At 41.9% G+C, this 5,177-nt stretch overlaps 1 long non-coding RNA gene across 1 annotated transcript; it reads right to left on the bottom strand.

The window, feature by feature from the left end:
• Positions 1-3,228: 3,228 nt before the first annotated feature.
• Positions 3,229-4,430, bottom strand: LOC149316805 (uncharacterized). The gene is made up of 3 exons (XR_016280716.1): positions 3,852-4,430; positions 3,671-3,736; positions 3,229-3,549 (listed from the first exon to the last, which is right to left on the bottom strand). It is a non-coding gene; the product is annotated as an uncharacterized LOC149316805 (long non-coding RNA).
• Positions 4,431-5,177: the final 747 nt, after the last annotated feature.

The raw sequence follows: 5,177 nt of genomic DNA, 5'->3' as shown, positions 1-5,177 counted from the left end.
TAACTTCCGCATGTCTAAAGAAACCCTTTTTGATCTGGCCAGCATCTTGAGACCAGAGCTGGAGCGTGGGGAGTCTGTATTCCGGAGTCCCATCCCGGTGGAGAAGAGAGTAGCCCTGACTATTTGGTGGCTCTCAAGCCCTCTGATGTATAGGAAGGTGGCTTCCCGTTTCGAGGTTGGAGCATCCACAGCTGCAGAAATCGCCATCGAGGTGTGCCTTGCCATGGAGAAGCTGCTGCTGAGGAAAACTATCCAGCTTGGAAACTACCACACGGTGTGTATCAATATTACTTTTAAACCTAAGACTTCTGGGTGCAAATGCATTAATGCATATCTAAAGATATATAGGTTTTGCTTATGTAATACCATTAAGATATGTTTACATCCTGCCTTTTCCTTGTTTGGGAAAAAAAGAAAGGCTTTCAATTACCTTTGCAATTATGGGGGTGGGTTAATGATCCTGGGCTTGGGGCATGGATTTAAAAGGTGCATCTCTGCTTCTGGCTTCTCTGTTATCCAGCTGTGCTGGGGGGTAGTGGTCCTGGGCTTGGAGCATGCACTTCGGAGGTGTATCTCTGCTGCTGGCTTCTCTCTTATCCAGCTGTGCTGGGGGGGTGGTCCTGGGCTTGGAGCATGCACTTCGGAGGTGCATCTCTGCTGCTGGCTTCTCTCTTATCCAGCTGTGCTGGGGGGGTGGTCCTGGGCTTGGAGCATGCACTTCGGAGGTGCATCTCTGCTGCTGGCCTCTCTCTTATCCAGCTGTAATGGGGTGGTGGTCCTGGGCTTGGAGCATGCACTTCGGAGGTGCATCTCTGCTGCTGGCTTCTCTCTTATCCAGCTGTGCTGTTGTGGTTTGCAATTCTGAAAAAATGTATCTTGATATATTTGTAAGAGTTGATATGTGAACAAGTAACATCTGGATTCCCCTTCAGTGTGTTCTAGGTATATATATATAAACCATAATAATTTCTATTGTCCTTTTTATGCTTTTGTCTCTTTGATCCCAGTTTCATATACCAAATAATAATAATAATAATGCATCATCTGATATGAAATATGTTAACCCACCTTTTTGATATCCCAAATTTATTATACCTTTGCCTTTTTTCAGATTATGGATGGATTTCAGAGACTCGGATTCCCACACTGCATAGGAGCTATTGATGGCACTCATATTTCTGTTTGCCCACCGCTGGGACGCAGAGAGGAATACATCAACCGCAAGCAGGGATTTTCAATTGTTCTGCAAGCAACTACAGATCACAGTGGGAGGTTTATTGACATTGAAGTAGGGAATTGTGGGAGATCACATGACAGCCACATATTTACCAATTCCGCTATCTGTCAAGTGATGGATGAAGGCTGTTTTGTGCCCGGAAATCCCACCCTTCATGTCCACGATGTAGCCATTCCACCACTGATTATAGGGGATGGTGCCTACCCAATCAGGAAATGGCTCATGACACCATATCGTGGAGAATTAACACCTGACAAACTTGCTTATAACACCGCCCATTGCAAGGCAAGATGCGTGGTTGAGAGGTCTTTTTCGCGATTGAAATCTAGGTGGGGGTGTCTGTCTGGTAGACTAACTGTGAAAGAGGAAAATTTTATCTCTGTTGTCACAGCATGTGCCATACTGCACAATATTTGCGAGACGAGGGGAGAAGTGCTTGATCCCGATGTAGAGCCACCTGCGAAAATTGTCCTCCCCGCTTTAGCGAATAACATCAGAGGACACTCTACAAATCACAAAAAAGAGGGTCAAACTGTTAGATCTGCAGTAACTAACATTATTTTGGGTCGTTAACACCAGAAACTGACATTATTTGATGTTTCATAACATCACCTCAGTTATGGCAACAGCATTGATCTGATCAAAACGTTTCTTCTTGGTTTACCTTTGTATCAATCTATAAATGTTGATATACATGTGTTTGACAACATGTCATGTACAACATGTGAATAACTTTACCAGACGGCAATGTTGAATCACGGTTGTTTAAATTCTTTTTTCTTTTAACTTTTTTTTTCCAATCAGGTTCTGCTAGTGGTGTATATATTATTGTGGGGTATAAATACCCGACTGTTATAGATTAGCTTCATGGTTTACCCAAATTGTGGAAATCTATTTTGAAGTGTTATACAATTGCTATATTGATGTTTCAAATATCCTTTTTTGGGAATATAGGAAAACAATGGTGTAAAAATGGCTTGTTTATATTCCATTTATATTAATACATCATGTTTTCTACCATTGCAATGTTACACTGTGAAGACATTAAGGATAATACCAAACTTGAAAACCAAAAGGAAGGCTGTTCTAGAAACCATTGCTGAATAATGTTGCTATTGTTGTGGAAATGTTTAGGTATATTAAGGACGGTAGACCAATTTCTGAGAACACAGCTGTATTTTATCAACAATATAACTTAACATTTTAAAACACGATTAAATATCCTTTTCCTTTTGGAAAAAAACCGTCTGGTGGCTTGTTTTCCATTATGTCAACAAAGCATGCATTTATATACACTGTATATACATTAGGTGAGAACATATCCATATGCACATGGTGACATACAAAACTTTTCCTTAACATGAAAATGAAATTTTAATGTGGTTCAAGGAGAAATGGTTTAAGTCCCTCTTTATCGGTCACAAAGGGCACGTAACAGGGTAAACATAGAATGCTGAAACATATCTGAGGTTTCAAAACAGAACCTTTTCCCTATATGTTTCCCTTATGGGGAAAATATTTTTTTTTCTTGATTATCCTCCCAGTACGAGAACTGCATGGTTTATTTTGTTTTGGAACAGGTGCAACTGCGCCTTGCAAGGAAGATGTTCCTGCATTGTTCACACATTGCACGGTTCCAATACAGCCTTCATTTTCTGGGGGAACAGTGACTGCAACAACATTCTGAACATCCCTGTTGATGTTCTCTACTGTGTTGTCATCATCATGTCTAATTTCACTACTAGGAGTGACAGGACAACCATCAGGAGCATAAGCAGGAGGAAGTTCATCAAAGAGTTCAGGGGAATTGTTCCCTTGACGTTTCCCACCAAAATACGATGTGGATGGCTGCTCCTGGAAATCTGTAAAGACAGCTGGGCCTGGTGTTGAAGGAGTAATATCACCTGGAGATGCCCTGAATGATGTGTGCATAGTTCCATGGGCGATAGTATCATGTTGCCCTGTTGGAAGTGAACATTGATGATCTACTTTCCTCCGGTACAGTTCAGTCATGGTCTCCATGTACTGCAACATTCTCTGTCTGTCCTGTGCACTTCTCCTTACATCTTCCTCCATAATATTTACAAGTTCCATTTCTGTCCTCCTACAGTCTTTCATGCTGTCGTGTACAATTTCCATGAACCGTTCCTGTGTTCTCCGGGTAAGTTGGGCCTCTCGACTTGCACTCTGCATTATACTGCGCGCAATATGTTCTCCTCTTCTGGCGCGACGATTCCTGTTCCTGTTCGAACGCAGTCTTGTTCCAGGAGACAGCAATACATTGGGTGGTTCGTCCTCTGGATCGTTACGTACTGAAATTTAAAAATTAGTGAAAATAAATTAAGGCCACGGGAAGGAAATTTATTTCTTATGATAGCATCATGTAAAGGGTTGTATACAAGGAATTTTCTTAGAAAAGCAGATGCTACCTACCATTGCTTGTACCGCTTGTATCATCTGCACGTCTTTCCAAGTCACCCAATTGTTCTCCAGTCGCACCTTCAAAGTGGAGCATTAAACACCAACGTTATTTCTTTTGAACACATATACAGGTTCACAATATTTATTAAGAAAACAGAGATCCAGAAATTGACATAAATTTATATATGACTACCTGCTATTTGCGTAGGTCCACTTTCCAAAATTGTGACAGGTATCGTAATGACTGTGTCATCGAGACAAGTGTCATCAGAATCTGAAAAATTCAAGGGGGAAAAAAGAGTAAAGCCTTTGTTATTTTAACAAAATAATGTTGTCACGCACATAGCAGAAATCTTCAGGCATTACAGATGGGCAACTTGCCTTCATCACTGTCTTGTCTGGTAGTTGTCTCTTGGGTGCTTCCTTCGCCTGTGTTAGCCATGGAGGTGGATGCGGTTTCTTGAGTCACATTTGTGGTTTCACCCTCCCTTTCAAAATCAAGACTTCGGGATAACCTATTAGGGGTGATGCTAACATCCCCATGAAAGATTTCGTCTAGTTCCCTATAAAAGGGACATGTAATAGGGTTGCTTCCACTTCTCTGATTGTGTTTCACAACCTTTCTGTACTCAAATCTCAATTTTTTGGATTTGCTTCTGCATTCCTCGGCAGATCTGACATGGTTTCTCTTTGCCATTTCATCAGATACAACCTTAAATGTATCCAAATTTCTGTAATTCTTTTTTAATTTGGTCTGCAATTTTTGTTCTTTCCATATCTCCAATAAGGCCAAAACTTCATTGCCACTCCACACCCTCCCCCTTGCTTGTGCGGAGGCACTGCTTTCGGTCACTGCATGGCTATCCATGGCTTTCCTAATTACAGAAAGTATAAAATAATACTGTCTGCAATTTAATTATAGAGGTTGTGAAATAAACTTCTGCGTTAGCACTTAGCTGCTGATGCTGGCTCTCTGCACTCCCAAACTCCCGGCACTGCAGTAAAAGCACTAGAGGGCGCAAGTCTAGTTTTGGCGCCAAGAATCCCTGCACAGTGATGACGTTGCAAATCCCTCTTCCTGCTGGACTTTTCGGAGTGGCCGAAGTTATTGGGAAGCAGTGATGGCGCGTAGTAAGGGTTCCAAATGGGTCAATAAGGAGATTGATCTGCTCCTGAGATTTGTTAGGGGGAGCGGAAAATTAAAGACGCTCATGAGGTCCCGTTCTATACCCATTCTTCCTGTGCATAGAGAGGTAGCAGCGCAATTAAAAATGCATGGCTACAACCGCACCGTCGAAGAGGTATTCATGAAGTTCAAAATGACGCGTGATACATTTTTGGACAGTCTGAATAGTTTTGGGCCATCATCCCCCAAAGAAAAACAACCACCCTTTTTCCCCCTAATGAAAGAGCTGTGGCTTATAGCGGGGAACCATGGCTCCCAGGAAAAAAATCCCTCGGGTAAGTTTGTAGCTTTACAAGTAAAGGCTCATTGTTGCATAGTATGCCATGGAATTCC

Source organism: Sceloporus occidentalis, unplaced genomic scaffold (genome assembly GCF_023333645.1).
Source record: "Sceloporus occidentalis isolate IW3139 unplaced genomic scaffold, rSceOcc1.0.p SCAF_3, whole genome shotgun sequence".
Classification (NCBI taxonomy): domain Eukaryota; kingdom Metazoa; phylum Chordata; class Lepidosauria; order Squamata; family Phrynosomatidae; genus Sceloporus; species Sceloporus occidentalis.
The sequence above is the reverse complement of the archived record's forward strand: the minus strand, read 5'-3'. Positions and strand labels throughout refer to the sequence as shown.